Here is an 18,158-nt window from a genome sequence, read left to right on the forward strand (position 1 = left end):
CTACAGCAGCACGGAGAAACCCTCTGCTTTTTTTGTTGTTGTTTTTGTGTAACAGTAGCATTTTTGTTTATCATTTTTATTTTAAACCTGACTTTACCATTGCTGATATTCCAGGTATTTTTCTTTGTTTGTTTTCTGATACAAGATTGTTTATTTTCGTTGTGTGTTTAAATAAAATCCTGCCCAGATACCATTGCTGGTACAGGGCTCCAGGACTGAACGTCAATTCTGGTCCTTCCGTAAGCTCCGCCCACTTCCCTCCCACACCCTTCCTCACCAATAATACCTTCCAATACTATCACAATGTGTTATGCCTTCCACTGATTTATCAATCAATCTTTATTTTATACTGTGCCTTTTATAGTGGACCACTATCACAAAGCACTTTACAAGATACAATAAAAAAACAATGCATAATACATTAAATGCAGTGAAATACAGGGCATAGTACATTAAATACAAGGCTAGGATGTGAAGATTCTAAAACATTGTGGATGCGTATGCCATAATTGCTAGCAGACTAGCAGAGACACAACAGTATGTGTATGTCATAGAATCATGAGAATAAGTTACAGTAAAAAATCAGAAGTAGCAAAGACAGGCAGATATCAGGCTTAAAGATCAAGGAAAGCAAGAGAGAACAAGTGGGTCTCGAGAGTTGATGAGATGTTAAAAGGTGGTTGAAGGAAGGTTTGAACACGGATGAGATGTGGGCATCAAAGGAGAGGTTGTTGTCAAGAAGTATACCAAGGCTTCGTACTGTGGGGGAAGCAGCAGCAGACAGTTTCCGAGGTTCGGAGCAGCTATATTGGGATATATAAGTCTAGGTTTTAGATCCTCTTAGAAGGAGTTCAGATTTGCTAGTGGGAGAGGGACATCCAGGGTCGAGTTTTAAGTAGAGTTGGGTGTCGTCAGCATAGGAGTGAAACGTGAGGTTGTGTTGGTGGATGAGGTGATCCAAGGGAAGCATATAGATGTTGAAGAGAAGAGGCCCAAGAACAGACCCTGGACAGTTTCTAAATTACCAAGGAAAAGTGTAAGATTTGTATATATTAAAAAACAGACGATCAACACAGCCACACTTGGTCCCCTATTTAAAATTGTGATGTTTTTTTTATCAGAATTTTAAATTCCACACTAGTATGCGCATGGAACACAAACTGCCAAATAGTAATCTCTACCTAAAGTCAGTGATGCTGCTTCAGATTTAGGAAGCAAGTCAATCAGTATTTTCTCTCTGTTATATAATACCGATCAGCTATGTTATTCCAACTTGTAAAGAAAATGTTTCATGTAATGATCAAGGTATAGTTTTTCTTTTAGCTTGTGGTCCTAATTTTTTGTTATGAGTAAATAGTGTTGCTTTTTCATTGTACAACCCTCCCCCCCTTTACACACTTACTTCATTTGAAGTTTCAAGTTAAAAAGTAAAGTTATTACTTTTTGAAAATGCATCCATGGCCACTTTGTATATTGCGACAACGCAATACTCTACTGAATGGCGTCCTTTGTTTTGTGGTTAATTCACTTGGGTAAAGTAAGGCCTTCACAACCTATTTTTATTTCTGGGATAGTTTTCTATTTTCTTCTTTAATACAGTGTTACTTATAATGTCTTTGATAACGTTTTGCAAATGACCAAACATTAGAATAATTGTCTGAATTTTAAACGAATATCCGAACATGACCATTCTGTGTTTGTCCCAGCACTGTTAAACACAAGGTTACCAGTTCTTTCTCTTTCTGTTCACTTCAGAATGCAGAAACTTCTTTCTTAATTTTTTTTGGTAGAACTGCAGTATGTGCACCTTTTGTTAAACATCCCGTGTAAGCATGCAGTGCTTGTCGTTTCAAGTTATTTTAATAACAGCTTATTCGAATACAGGTTTTTTACTTTGATGTGAAAATGATTGAGGTGATTGAAAGAAACTTTGTTTTTCTGTTGCATTGGCTGTGACACAGGCTGGAAATAGGGAAAGAGGCTCCAGCTGCTTGCACTCACAGTAGCAGCACTGTAACTTGATGGTCCAGCAACAAAAGCTTCAGCCCTATACAGACACTTTTTCAAGTGCTATTGCTCATGTAAAGCCAAGACACAAGTAGATGCATGTGCCCTAAATGAAGATATGTTCTTTTTAGCTGTGGGTTTGGCAGCAGGCACTAGGAATTTAGTGCTGAGTTTTCTGGCACAGGCAGATGTACCAAAGGCAGGACAGAGAGCTGCTGTAACCTGTCTCACATTTTTTATATTGTACTGGTGTGCCCTCCCTCAAACTTAAAAATAAACAAAAAACACAGGGTGGAGAAATACTTTATGAATAGGAATCATTAATTTAAATTCCCCAGGTGCTTGCCTAAAATCCAGTAGCAACTAAGGGGTAGGTGTACTAAGATGGGCCAATCGCAGTGCAAACATACAGCAATTTGCATTTCTGTTGCAACAATTAGCAAAGTATACATTTTGTCGTTTGTTCTAAGAGAAAATGTTAATGAAGAGAGTCACAATGTACTCATTTAAACATTTATTGTGCCTTCTTAGCGAGACTCTAGCATTAAACATTGCGATAGTCATGCGACATTGTTAATAAATAGCGGGAGATTGGGTTGTGGTTTGCTGCATGCAAGGGTGCAAGAATCAAATTAACATTGTTTTTGTTAAATGCAAACATCATCTATAGAATGCATTCTGTTTTGTATTCATTTTACCTATTTTAATTATATACTATAATGTTACTTTCCGTAAATTAGGTAGTCTTAAGACATCACCCGGGGTGGAAGTGCGGGTTTTTCGACAAAGTATTATAGCCATCCGGAGGCGATGTGGCCCTGGACAACCAGGCTGTAATCATTAGGGGTGTGGGCTTAGGTAATACAATACCAAAAGAGTGCGACCCCACATATCATTTATTACGTGAGAATGCATTAAAATGTAAATCATTGTGCTGAAAGAACACTCGTATGTTTTGGGTCTGGTACAAATTACATATGCCAAAAATATAATCTGTAGGTAGGCATACCGTATACAGTTCAGTAGTAAATCAGAGTACTGCGGGAGCACGCTTTCTTTTTACTTTAGCATAGGACACTAAAATAAATTATGCTACTGCGCGTACACAGTTGGTTTTTACAACGTGAATAAAGTGCTTTTAACTTTAATCAATAATGTATCTTTTTTTTTTTTTTTATTATTATTATTTTTTAACTTGGCCTGCTTAGTAACCTAGACAATTAACGTACATTAGATCATGGTCCTATACAGATGATCAGAATGAGCTGGAGGGGTTAGAGGCACAAGTGTGCAGTCTATTGCTCCCAACACGCTGGGGAAACCAGAAATGTCATAGAAATTTGTTTTCAAGGCTTGTAAGTACACCCTGACTTTCGTGAAAATAAGGTACTTGAGTGTTTGCAAATCATGGACTAGAAATTGTTTGCATCAAAATGCAAAAAACCCCCCCCCCAAGAAAGAGCCGACTCGGGAATTGACGGGTTTAACAATTGTGACTGTTTAAAACATGCTTTCAAAATGTATTTATCAAATTAATGCAATTGTAAGTGTCTCAATTGCCAGCAACTTTAGTACATCTCATTACAATATTTGAGAACCCTCATTTGCACTACCGCCACCCCCTTTTTTTGCAAATGTATGCAGGAATGCCCATAATTACTCCCTAACCTTCATCTGAGGCTGAATCGCAAAGAAAAACTGCTGCCACAAATCATTCCCTAAAAAGTCGCAAATAGCACTGTGCTTGTTTAGTACATTTCACCCTAGACTTCTGACTCGTTTGTGAATATTGTGACAGTCGCAACACTTTAGTACATCTACCCCTAAGAGTTGTATTCATATGACTGTAAATCAGAGGTTCCCAAATGGTGTGCCGCCAGGGCTGCTCAAGTGTTCCGTGAAATTTCTGTTTCCAGCAAAACTCGTCAATACAACACACCCGTAACGCAGGACCAACCGTATTAACTTATGCTTTGCGTGGTCGCCCATGACAACCCGAGTCAGTGCATTGGGAGTGATTTTTGACTGTGAAGGAAAACAACGTTAACACAAAAAAAAAAATAAAACCCACACACACAAACAATACTGTAGTGTACTAACATGTAACTACCATACCAGTAGGGAGCATACAGGGAGTGACTCAAGTTTCCACCCAGATCAAGCGACGCTGTTCACCTTTCTATCGGAATAGGCCACCGTGCAGTTTCATGGGAGCACCTGCGGGTGGATCAGGACGTAAGAGTTGCCTTGTCTTCAGTTCCACCCCAGATCAAGCGACTCTGTTCACTCAGGCAGGCCCAGGTTTCATATTAATGGTAATTTACTAAGGGGTGTTCACACTGAAATTGATGCGCATGCTGCCTCTTTACGTGTCACTCTGTGTCGCCGCAGACCATTGTTCACGACGAACGCGGCATGGGAAAGTCAGTGCGCGGTCTGTTGTTATGTCACGGCTGCATGTACAGTGACTTTTGGTTGTCAAGCAACAAACAGTAAATGCCAGCGGGAAGGTAAACTTTTTTTATATAGAAAACACAAAGCTAAATATTTCAACTTATGAGAAACGAAACATTATACATTTTTTAAAAACTAATTTTAACACCCCCCACTCCACCCCACCATAACCCCCCCTCAGTTACTGCCAGGTGCAATTGTGTATGTTTGTTTAAAATAAAATAAAAACATGTTGCTTTTAAAAATGTCCTAATATCGATGTCGCTATGTGTGTAATGTGATGTCCACCCTTTTACACACGGCGTGCCAGTGGAGGTAAAGGCATAATTATAACGTTAATATATGAGCATTATCGTATAAACAGATTTTTACAAAATAAAAAATGCAACTGCTTTCATCACGTTTTTGATTCATTTTGTTAAAATTTATTAAAATATAATAAGTGTACACTTTGTTAGATCAAATAAAACGTTTGCTTGATTTTTTGTTTGTCCGTGGCAATAGTGATTTTATTTATCAGGAAATGCTATAAGTAGCAGGTGCATATAATGTTATTTTCAATGTGGAGTTTAGCAATAAATACATATTATATTAGATCCAGTAATTGTTTGGCTTTGCCTATAAACACAACATTTTGAAGGATGCTTTTTAGATGTAAAAGCTATTACTACAGGGTAATGTAAAAATCCGCAGAGGACCTGGATTAAAAAAAAAGCTTTTTTGAAACAACTTTACATCTCAAACAGTCACAGGTTAGGGAGGAGAACTCTAAGGCAAAATCTGGCACATGCAAAAAAATAAAATAAAAATGTTTATGCAATTGTTCTGTTCTGTGTTTGGCTTAAGGTGTTTGTTAAGTTGATTGCACAGTATATATTCCAGTTCTTCTGACAGTTATAAAACATCTTTTACCAGATCTGTACCTGTCATTTAAACGCCTTGACATCTCCAAACAATGTAAAGCAAAAGACTTCTCAGGGTGAGGGTTCATCCAAACTGATTGCTGCAGTGTCTAAGGTCCCAGGCTTGCACTAAACCCTCTCATCACATAGCATGATGTAGAAGATCAGCTCAGGGAACCATAGACCCATAGTGGCTCATGTGGTTGATCTTCTGAAATATACAGTACACACATTCTCACTCATCCAGACGAGCTGCTTGTTCCTGTCATATGGCTTATTTTGATTATTGTGCAGTCAGGCAATGCAGCTGAATGTGTCTGATCCTTTTTATCTACTGTAGGATTAATATTATTTGCACAAGGTTACTCGCATTGCCTGGTCTTATCTTGGGGTTTAATATTGTTCCTTGATGACGTCATAGTAATCCAACTGTACTGTGTTGTGTTATATCTTTAATTGAAACCCAGGGCTGCCTGATTTCTCTTTAATTTAACTGATTGAGTCTCATTCTTTGTATACACACACACACACACACACACACCACACACACCACACACACACACACAGCTCGCACGCACACGCGCACACACACACACAACACACACACACACACTCTCACACATATGTATATAAAATCTGGTTCTTAACCCAAATATGAAGACAGAAACAGCAAAAAAAAGCCCTGCCTTTCAAGGTAGAATTCACTAAATGAATGTATTAGCTTTTATGACCCATGTGAGTGGACTGATAAGAAGTATTGTATGGAAAAAAAAATAGAACTCTGTCACTAGTGACAGTACAGTGTTAATGACACATGGCATGATAGATGTGGACAGATTGTGTATCACAAATTGCTATCGAGAGTTACCAGAAACACATTGTTCTTTTTTTTTTTTTTAAATAATGACAGTTTAACGAACGCATTTACTGGGTGAGCGACTGGAAACAAACTTGATCTATCATTACCAGCAACTGTTGAGGCTTATTATTACATTAGGTGGGGCAGGTGTGTGTGCAAAGTATATAATGGAATCATTCGCAAAGGTTACAGAAGCAGTCATGGGTACACACGCATATGTCTAAAACTTCTCACATCTGCCATGCAGACATCCACACAGAACTTCACTTACAGTGTGCATTCCCTAAGAAAAGAATGAAGAAAATGATGTCTTGCAATTTAATACCATCTCATCTGTCTGCTACCTTGAGGGCATGCTTGCTTTGTAAAGCTTTTGCTTTTCCATTCCTCAGACTTAGGTTTGAAGTACGCAGCAACAGAGTTATTTTAGACATGTTGTGACATCTTGCAGAAGATGTAACTGAAAGAGAGCTGTAAGTCAGAACTGGAGGTAATTCAGGGGTTCTATGTCATAGGGAATGTTATGTTTTCAGTGGAACATTCTTTTTCTAGATTTTGGATGTCATCATAACATAATCATCCACTACTTTTGTAGATTTTGGATATGCACATTTCAAGCATGGAGCGTCTGGAGGGATAGGGCTGTGCCAGTTTCAAATATGAGTTTGTGGAGTTTACAATGGGTATTCTGTTATACATCTCCATTATAGGATACAAAACAGTAATCAATGTGTTTTTTAATTATAATGTTAACATTTTACAGGAAACACCTGTTAAAGCTGATATTTACAACATGTAAAATGTGTTTAAAAATATATATATATTTGTTGGTTTCTTCATCAACGGTCCAAAATAACTATTGTTGAATACAACATTTTCTGTTTACCATGAGCACAGACAAAGCACATTCTAAATCTCTGTGAATAGCATGTATGTGCTTGCCCAAATGTAAGGATGCAGACGTGCATTAATTTTTCATCTGTTCTTGTCAACATCTCCCCGGAGCCATACTGTATGTAAGATTTTGATGGGGGGGGGGGAGTGAGTCCTGAAATTGGAGACTTAATGGATCTCTTTTTAAGACCCGTTATAAATTAACAACATTTTCCTTTGAAATTGAAAATAAAGTATCTAGCAACTCTCACTAGACTCAGGTCAGAAAGTTAAACATGTCTGTATTGAACAGCTACCGTTTCTTGTCTATTAAAGTAAATTAGTATGTTAGTACTACAAACAAAAATAACATAATACGATGGCTACAAAGACTCCCAAGTAAGTTTGTAAAATGACATTTTTATTTTAAAAATCACACGAAAGTGGAACTTTCTCATAATTCATCCACTTCCCAGACAGGATCTTGTCCCTGGTGGTCTAACATAGTATATGACCTATCCTGAAATCAACCACACTGATTCAAAGTGCAGTCGGAATAACAGAAATTCAGGCATGGGTAATGACTTTACAATACTGTTTCGGTACGAAAATAACAACACACATGCACACACACATTAGCAGATGGTTTTATCAGCAGTGTTACAGCTGAAACGCTGAGACGCTAGGGATGGCTGTCCAGTTGTATTTAACGGTCGTACTTTAAATGAAGCAGGTTTAGCTTGGGGTCATCCTTCTGTTGTTGATATCTAATTAACAGACGTCTCTCCCAGAGGATGAATAGGTGTGCAAAACACCTTCCAGGCCTTGGCTACAGCTCTTTAACAGGAACAACACATGCCTTTTAGATGTCTTTTTGCCACCCATCATTTACTTCAGTGCTTTAGTCTCCCGACAGTCAACTTTTGGCCCACATAGATACCCCAGTACTGTAGTTGTTTCATGGGCTCGGAGGGTTATTCACTATCAAGGTAGTTTTGTAGCAATGGGTAACTTGGATTGGGCAATTAAGGATCTCTCACTATGCTTACTGAGCTAAGGTGTTAGGTGTAAAATTGAGAACACTGGGGACTCAAGTCCTCTGTTATCACTCAGTAGGCTTGACATGCAGCTACAGCTTCAGGATTTTCCACTCTACACTGCATCTCAACACTTCATGAGAGGGATGGGCCGCCAACTAATGTGATGCGGAGGTGCTTTAGCCTCCATACCAGAGACACTGACAGCAAAGAAGCCAGATTGTAAATATTATCAATCACCAGTGCCTTCGTATTCCTATATCTTGTTCCATTAAGAATTTATGGAGACAAAAGTGTCTTCAAAATTGCAGCTGTTTAAGAGTTTATTTGTCTGTGGCATTTCATGTAAAATACAGTACAATACAAAACAGATTACCCTTCCTGAGACCAGCAGCATGAAATGCATCTCTTCCAAGTGGCTGATGAGCTAATATAGTTTTTCCCAATTGTTTACACACGTTTGCTGAATCTTTGGCTCATTTTCCCAAAACTCTAAACACAAAACACAAAATGCAAAACTCTACAAATCTCTAGCAAAAGCAAACACTGCATTCAAAACTTTATCTCTTTCCAAAATGTTTTTTTCCATTAAAATGACACACACACGCGTCATATGAATAGACCTGTCTACCAACCAACAACACACTGATGTGCTCAACACAAAACACTACTATGAATATCCCATCAGTAGGTTTATGCCTTTTGCATTTTCAGTGTTACATTGTAGCCGGTTGTAAAAAATTGTCACAGTAATGTACACCTACTCAAATATATATAAATAAACACACACAAATGCAATACAGTAACAACAACGTTGTCATTTATTTCCAAAATGCAGTATTTTTGAACACTTGTGTTTTGTATGTAACACTTTCCATACCCAACAGGAGAAAACCAGGAAAAACATTCAGTAAAATAAAGGGTTTTCTGTACAAAAATAAAAAATGAAAGTGGCTCATTCTTTCAAAACTCTAAACACAAAAAGACAAAAACACATGCAAAATGTAAGACAAAAGAAATTAGACTGCATCCCACCTCCTATTTTGGTCTGGCCACAGCACCTCATCTACATCACAAGCGATGTTGTCCCTGGCTAAACAGTGGGGAAAGAATCTTCTGGAGTGACGGATCCATCCGCCGAAAGCCCCTGCATCAACTTCACCACATGCATCCTCCATTGCCTGGAGAAGAGGCATGCATGGGAGGGGATGGCGGTCATACACCTTCCATCGCCATGCCAAAAAAAAATCTTCAATTGGGTTTAGGAATGGGGAATATGGTGGGAGGTATAGAACAATAAATTGTGGGTGGTTGATGAACCAGTTGCGGACCAGAGCAGCCCGGTGGAAACTGACGTTGTCCCAGATGACAACATACCTGGGCTGCTCTGGTCCACCCCTCTGTTCGGCTGGAATGAGGATGCCATGTAGTGTGTCCAGGAATGTGATGAGAAGGGCGGTGTTGTAGGGACCAAGATTGGCATGGTGATGGAGGACGCCTTGCTGGCTAACGGCTGCGCACATGGTGATATTCCCTCCACGCTGTCCAGGGACATTCACAATGGCACGGTGGCCAATAATGTTCCGTCCCCGTCCCCTTCTTTTGGCTAGGTTGAAGCCAGCCTCGTCAATGTAAATATAAACGTGCTGAATTGCAGCGGCATCCAGCTCCAAGACTCTCTGAAACAGACAAGACAATATATGAAATAGACCTAGAGCAGTCAATATGGTGAGGCACAATACACTGGATTACAGTACTGTAATGTGTCTATACAGTGCTGAAATGATAGTAAATTCACAGTATAGTACTTACTTGCACATATTCATAGCGCTGTTCTTTAACCCTCTCTGAGTTTCGCTCAAATGGCACCCTGTAGACCTGTTTCATCTGGATTTGGTTGCGCTGTAATACACGGTCCAATGTAGACAAGCCCACCTGGTGAATGTTATTGAATATTGTGTTGTCTGCAACTATGTGGTTCTGGATTTCTCGTAGTCTAATGGTATTGTTTGCCACCACCATGTTCACAATAGCGGTCTCCTGTTCTGGTGTGAACAGCCGGTGTCTTCCACCATGGCCTGGCCGTCTCTCAGTTCTGCAGAAGATCCACAAATATGACATGATTGGTTACAGTAAGCTAAAATAAACTATTTTCTTTCAATATGAAATGACATTACTCTAACACTGACCAACAATCACTGAGTAACATAGACCTACTGATATGTCGGACTGCAGTATACTACAGTATACATACATAAAGAGCATAGCGTAGATGGTAGGTAACTTACCGGTTCTCATTTCTGAATATACGGATGATAGATGCAACCATGTAGCGGCTCAGGTTGGGCTGAACTCTCTGCCCAGCCTCCCTCCTACTCAATCCATGGTTGAGCACATGGTCAACTAATGTGGCCCTGATCTCATCTGAGACAACTCTCCTTCCTCGTCCTCCTCTTCCTCCTCTTACTGTCACTCCTTGACCTCTAGCTCTTGCTTCACCACTGACTTCCATTTTCCTCCAAAACAGGAGAGCTCATCTGTGGCCTTTTCTAGTGCTAAAGCTCTGATTTCTAAGTGAACAATTCAGCAACTAGTGTTTACACCTGTGAGGAGTGGGTGTTGCCAATTGGTGTATAGAGCTTGGCATTGTGATTGGCATTGCTTTCCAAAGGGACTATAGAGACTTTAATTTTGAATGTTGTGCCTAATGTAGAGAACTGTGGGTAGTGTTTTGCAAAAAGTGTGATATAGAATTGGAAACTGTGTGTAAAGCAGGAATTGTGCTTGCAAGTTTGCAGATTTGGTTTAGGTATTTGGTACATGAGTTTCAGGTTTCGATGATTGCGTTTCAAGTTCCAATTTTACTGTGTAAACAATTGGGAAAAACTGTAATACAGATATCATAAGACACAGACTTACCTCTCGATTACAGATCTTGCTCTTTAGTTGAATGGTAAGATGTTCGTCTTTGAACCATGAGGAAGTGAAAGCAGCGACCGCCTGGCTTCCCTTTTTTTCTCCCTTAACAGATACTCAGCACTTGAGGATCGCACTTCCTAACTGCCTCCTCATCGCTCCCTCACAGGTGCTTTAATGTCTGACAGACCCAACCCTGTGTCAATCAGTGCCATTGACACAACAAGGCAGCTCTGCCACAGACATAATTACAGCTGGAAGCTCCCTGTTACCTCCGTGGCCCTTAAAATTACCTGCAGAGGAGTGGGCAACTCCCCAAATCCTCCAAGACCTGCCTATTTATTAACAAGTGACTATAACAAAATGAGGGCTTCTCCCCAGCCATCCAACACTTTGCTACTCCTCCAGCCTGTGATATAGAGAATTATTTGTAAAAATAGAAAAACTGACTACTGAACATACTGAACGTTTTGTATCTGGCTAACAAATTTAGTGTTTTAATGGACAATCCAGTTGGTCTTTTTATATGTTTATCTTTTTAACATGTGAGTTGTTCCTTCCCAGTTCTCTTGAATACAAGCTAGACTGCAGAAGTAGATCCAAGTGCGGGGGATACTGCAGTCTAGCTTGTATTCAAGAGAACTGGGAAGGAACAACTCACATGTTAAAAAGATAAACATATAAAAAGACCAACTGGATTGTCCATTAAAACACTAAATTTGTTAGCCAGATACAAAACGTTCAGTATGTTCAGTAGTCAGTTTTTCTATTTTTACAAATAATTCTCTATATCACAGGCTGGAGGAGTAGCAAAGTGTTGGATGGCTGGGGAGAAGCCCTCATTTTGTTATAGTCACTTGTTAATAAATAGGCAGGTCTTGGAGGATTTGGGGAGTTGCCCACTCCTCTGCAGGTAATTTTAAGGGCCACGGAGGTAACAGGGAGCTTCCAGCTGTAATTATGTCTGTGGCAGAGCTGCCTTGTTGTGTCAATGGCACTGATTGACACAGGGTTGGGTCTGTCAGACATTAAAGCACCTGTGAGGGAGCGATGAGGAGGCAGTTAGGAAGTGCGATCCTCAAGTGCTGAGTATCTGTTAAGGGAAGCCAGGAGGCTCGCTCTTTCACTTCCTTCAGGTTCAAAGACGAATGTCATACCATTCAACTAAAGAGCAAGATCTGTAATCGAGAGGTAAGTCTGTGTCTTATGATATCTGTATTACAGTTTTTCCCAATTGTTTACACACTAAAACTGGAACTTGAAACGCAATCACCGAAACCTGAAAATCATGTACCAAATCCCTAAACCAAGTCTGCAAAATTGCAAGCACAATTCCTGCTTTACACACAGTTTCCAATTCTATATCACACTTTTTGCAAAACACTACACACAGTTCTCTACATTAGGCACAACATTAAAAATTAAAGTCTCTGTAGTCCCTTTGGAAAGCAATGCCAATCACAATGCCAAGCTCTATACACCAATTGGCAACACCCACTCCTCACAGGTGTAAACACTAGTTGCTGAATTGTTCACTTAGAAATCAGAGCTTTAGCACTAGAAAAGGCCACAGATGAGCTCTCCTGTTTTGGAGGAAAATGGAAGTCAATGGTGAAGCAAGAGCTAGAGGTCAAGGAGTGACAGTAAGAGGAGGAAGAGGAGGACGAGGAAGGAGAGTTGTCTCAGATGAGATCAGGGCCACATTAGTTGACCATGTGCTCAACCATGGATTGAGTATGAGGAAGGCTGGGCAGAGAGTTCAGCCCAACCTGAGCCGCTACACGGTTGCATCTATCATCCGTACATTCAGAAATGAGAACTGGTAAGTTACCTACCATCTACACTATGCTCTTTATGTATGTATACTGCAGTATACTGCAGTCTGACATATCAGTAGACCTATGTTACTCAGTGATTGTTGGTCAATGTTACAGTAATGTCATTTCATATTGAAAGAAAATAGATTATTTTAGCTTACTGTAACCAATCATGTCATATTTGTGGATCTTCTGCAGAACTGAGAGACGGCCAGGCCATGGTGGAAGACACCGGCTGTTCACACCAGAACAGGAGACCGCTATTGTGAACATGGTGGTGGCAAACAATACCATTAGACTACGAAAAATCCAGAACCACATAATTGCAGACAACACAATATTCAATAACATTCACCAGGTGGGCTTGTCTACATTGGACCGTGTATTACAGCGCAACCGAATCCAGATGAAACAGGTCTACAGGGTGCCATTTGAGCGAAACTCAGAGAGGGTTAAAGAACAGCGCTATGAATATGTGCAAGTAAGTACTATACTGTGAATTTACTATCATATCAGCACTGTATAGACACATTACAGTACTGTAATCCAGTGTATTGTGCCTCACCATATTGACTGCTCTAGGTCTATTTCACATATTGTCTTGTCTGTTTCAGAGAGTCTTGGAGCTGGATGCCGCTGCAATTCAGCACGTTTATATTTACATTGACGAGGCTGGCTTCAACCTAGCCAAAAGAAGGGGACGGGGACGGAACATTATTGGCCACCGTGCCATTGTGAATGTCCCTGGACAGCGTGGAGGGAATATCACCATGTGCGCAGCCGTTAGCCAGCAAGGCGTCCTCCATCACCATGCCAACCTTGGTCCCTACAACACCGCCCTTCTCATCACATTCCTGGACACACTACATGGCATCCTCATTCCAGCCGAACAGAGGGGTGGACCAGAGCAGCCCAGGTATGTTGTCATCTGGGACAACGTCAGTTTCCACCGGGCTGCTCTGGTCCGCAACTGGTTCATCAACCACCCACAATTTATTGTTCTATACCTCCCACCATATTCCCCATTCCTAAACCCAATTGAAGAGTTTTTTTTGGCATGGCGATGGAAGGTGTATGACCGCCATCCCCTCCCATGCATGCCTCTTCTCCAGGCAATGGAGGAAGCATGTGGTGAAGTTGATGCAGGGGCTTTCGGCGGCTGGATCCGTCACTCCAGAAAATTCTTTCCCTGCTGTTTAGCCAGGGACAACATCACCTGTGATGTGGATGAGGTGCTGTGGCCAGACCAAAATAGGAGGTGGGATGCAGTCTAATTTCTTTTGTCTTACATTTTGCATGTGTTTTTGTCTTTTTGTGTTTAGAGTTCTGAAAGAATGAGCCACTTTCATTTTTTATTTTTGTACAGAAAACCCTTTATCTTACTGAATGTTTTTCATGGTTTTCTCCTGTTGGGTATGGAAAGTGTTACATACAAAACACAAGTGTTCAAAAATACTGCATTTTGGAAATAAATGACAATGTTTTTGTTACTGTATTGCATTTGTGTGTGTTTATTTATATATATATTTGAGTAGGTATACATTACTGTGACAATTTTCTACAACCGGCTACAGTGTAACACTGAAAATGCAAAAGGCATAAACCTACTGATGGGATATTCATAGTAGTGTTTTGTGTTGAGCACATCAGTGTGTTGTTGGTTGGTAGACAGATCTATTCATATGACGCATGTGTGTGTCATTTTGATGCAAAAAAACATTTTGGAAAGAGATAAAACAGTTTTGAATGCAGTGTTTGCTTTTGCTAGAGATTTGTAGAGTTTTGCATTTTGTGTTTGTGGTTTTGTTTTTTGAGTTTTGGGAAAATGAGCCAAAGATTCAGCAAACGTGTGTAAACAATTGGGAAAAACTATATTAGCTCATCAGCCACTTGGAAGAGATGCATTTCATGCTGCTGGTCTCAGGAAGGGTAATCTGTTTTGTATTGTACTGTATTTTACATGAAATGCCACAGACAAATAAACTCTTAAACAGCTGCAATTTTGAAGACACTTTTGTCTCCATAAATTCTTAATGGAACAAGATATAGGAATACGAAGGCACTGGTGATTGATAATATTTACAATCTGGCTTCTTTGCTGTCAGTGTCTCTGGTATGGAGGCTAAAGCACCTCCGCATCACATTAGTTGGCGGCCCATCCCTCTCATGAAGTGTTGAGATGCAGTGTAGAGTGGAAAATCCTGAAGCTGTAGCTGCATGTCAAGCCTACTGAGTGATAACAGAGGACTTGAGTCCCCAGTGTTCTCAATTTTACACCTAACACCTTAGCTCAGTAAGCATAGTGAGAGATCCTTAATTGCCCAATCCAAGTTACCCATTGCTACAAAACTACCTTGATAGTGAATAACCCTCCGAGCCCATGAAACAACTACAGTACTGGGGTATCTATGTGGGCCAAAAGTTGACTGTCGGGAGACTAAAGCACTGAAGTAAATGATGGGTGGCAAAAAGACATCTAAAAGGCATGTGTTGTTCCTGTTAAAGAGCTGTAGCCAAGGCCTGGAAGGTGTTTTGCACACCTATTCATCCTCTGGGAGAGACGTCTGTTAATTAGATATCAACAACAGAAGGATGACCCCAAGCTAAACCTGCTTCATTTAAAGTACGACCGTTAAATACAACTGGACAGCCATCCCTAGCGTCTCAGCGTTTCAGCTGTAACACTGCTGATAAAACCATCTGCTAATGTGTGTGTGCATGTGTGTTGTTATTTTCGTACCGAAACAGTATTGTAAAGTCATTACCCATGCCTGAATTTCTGTTATTCCGACTGCACTTTGAATCAGTGTGGTTGATTTCAGGATAGGTCATATACTATGTTAGACCACCAGGGACAAGATCCTGTCTGGGAAGTGGATGAATTATGAGAAAGTTCCACTTTCGTGTGATTTTTAAAATAAAAATGTCATTTTACAAACTTACTTGGGAGTCTTTGTAGCCATCGTATTATGTTATTTTTGTTTGTAGTACTAACATACTAATTTACTTTAATAGACAAGAAACGGTAGCTGTTCAATACAGACATGTTTAACTTTCTGACCTGAGTCTAGTGAGAGTTGCTAGATACTTTATTTTCAATTTCAAAGGAAAATGTTGTTAATTTATAACGGGTCTTAAAAAGAGATCCATTAAGTCTCCAATTTCAGGACTCACTCCCCCCCCCCCATCAAAATCTTACATACAGTATGGCTCCGGGGAGATGTTGACAAGAACAGATGAAAAATTAATGCACGTCTGCATCCTTACATTTGGGCAAGCACATACATGCTATTCACAGAGATTTAGAATGTGCTTTGTCTGTGCTCATGGTAAACAGAAAATGTTGTATTCAACAATAGTTATTTTGGACCGTTGATGAAGAAACCAACAAATATATATATATTTTTAAACACATTTTACATGTTGTAAATATCAGCTTTAACAGGTGTTTCCTGTAAAATGTTAACATTATAATTAAAAAACACATTGATTACTGTTTTGTATCCTATAATGGAGATGTATAACAGAATACCCATTGTAAACTCCACAAACTCATATTTGAAACTGGCACAGCCCTATCCCTCCAGACGCTCCATGCTTGAAATGTGCATATCCAAAATCTACAAAAGTAGTGGATGATTATGTTATGATGACATCCAAAATCTAGAAAAAGAATGTTCCACTGAAAACATAACATTCCCTATGACATAGAACCCCTGAATTACCTCCAGTTCTGACTTACAGCTCTCTTTCAGTTACATCTTCTGCAAGATGTCACAACATGTCTAAAATAACTCTGTTGCTGCGTACTTCAAACCTAAGTCTGAGGAATGGAAAAGCAAAAGCTTTACAAAGCAAGCATGCCCTCAAGGTAGCAGACAGATGAGATGGTATTAAATTGCAAGACATCATTTTCTTCATTCTTTTCTTAGGGAATGCACACTGTAAGTGAAGTTCTGTGTGGATGTCTGCATGGCAGATGTGAGAAGTTTTAGACATATGCGTGTGTACCCATGACTGCTTCTGTAACCTTTGCGAATGATTCCATTATATACTTTGCACACACACCTGCCCCACCTAATGTAATAATAAGCCTCAACAGTTGCTGGTAATGATAGATCAAGTTTGTTTCCAGTCGCTCACCCAGTAAATGCGTTCGTTAAACTGTCATTATTTAAAAAAAAAAAAAAAGGAACAATGAACAATGTGTTTCTGGTAACTCTCGATAGCAATTTGTGATACACAATCTGTCCACATCTATCATGCCATGTGTCATTAACACTGTACTGTCACTAGTGACAGAGTTCTATTTTTTTTTCCATACAATACTTCTTATCAGTCCACTCACATGGGTCATAAAAGCTAATACATTCATTTAGTGAATTCTACCTTGAAAGGCAGGGCTTTTTTTTGCTGTTTCTGTCTTCATATTTGGGTTAAGAACCAGATTTTATATACATATGTGTGAGAGTGTGTGTGTGTGTGTGTGTGTGTGCGTGCGAGCATGTGTGTGTGTGTGTGTGTGTGTGTGTGTGTGTGTGTGTGTGTGTGTGTGTGTGTGTGTACAAAGAATGAGACTCAATCAGTTAATTAAAAGATATCAGGCAGCCCTGGGATTCATATAAAGATATAACACAACACAGTACAGTTGGATTACTATGACGTCATCAAGGAACAATATTAAACCCCAAGATAAGACCAGGCAATGCGAGTAACCTTGTGCAAATAATATTAATCCTACAGTAGATAAAAAGGATCAGACACATTCAGCTGCATTGCCTGACTGCACAATAATCAAAATAAGCCATATGACAGGAACAAGCAGCTCGTCTGGATGAGTGAGAATGTGTGTACTGTATATTTCAGAAGATCAACCACATGAGCCACTATGGGTCTATGGTTCCCTGAGCTGATCTTCTACATCATGCTATGTGATGAGAGGGTTTAGTGCAAGCCTGGGACCTTAGACACTGCAGCAATCAGTTTGGATGAACCCTCACCCTGAGAAGTCTTTTGCTTTACATTGTTTGGAGATGTCAAGGCGTTTAAATGACAGGTACAGATCTGGTAAAAGATGTTTTATAACTGTCAGAAGAACTGGAATATATACTGTGCAATCAACTTAACAAACACCTTAAGCCAAACACAGAACAGAACAATTGCATAAACATTTTTATTTTATTTTTTTGCATGTGCCAGATTTTGCCTTAGAGTTCTCCTCCCTAACCTGTGACTGTTTGAGATGTAAAGTTGTTTCAAAAAAGCTTTTTTTTTAATCCAGGTACTCTGCAGA

General features: G+C 39.7%; 1 protein-coding gene across 3 annotated transcripts in view; it reads right to left on the bottom strand.

The window, feature by feature from the left end:
• The window catches only part of LOC121313499 (laminin subunit alpha-3-like), a 150,651-nt gene that overhangs the window by 112,844 nt on the left and 19,649 nt on the right, over positions 1–18,158 (bottom strand). The gene's annotated exons all lie outside the window — the stretch shown is intronic.

This window comes from Polyodon spathula, chromosome 3, assembly GCF_017654505.1.
Source record: "Polyodon spathula isolate WHYD16114869_AA chromosome 3, ASM1765450v1, whole genome shotgun sequence".
Classification (NCBI taxonomy): domain Eukaryota; kingdom Metazoa; phylum Chordata; class Actinopteri; order Acipenseriformes; family Polyodontidae; genus Polyodon; species Polyodon spathula.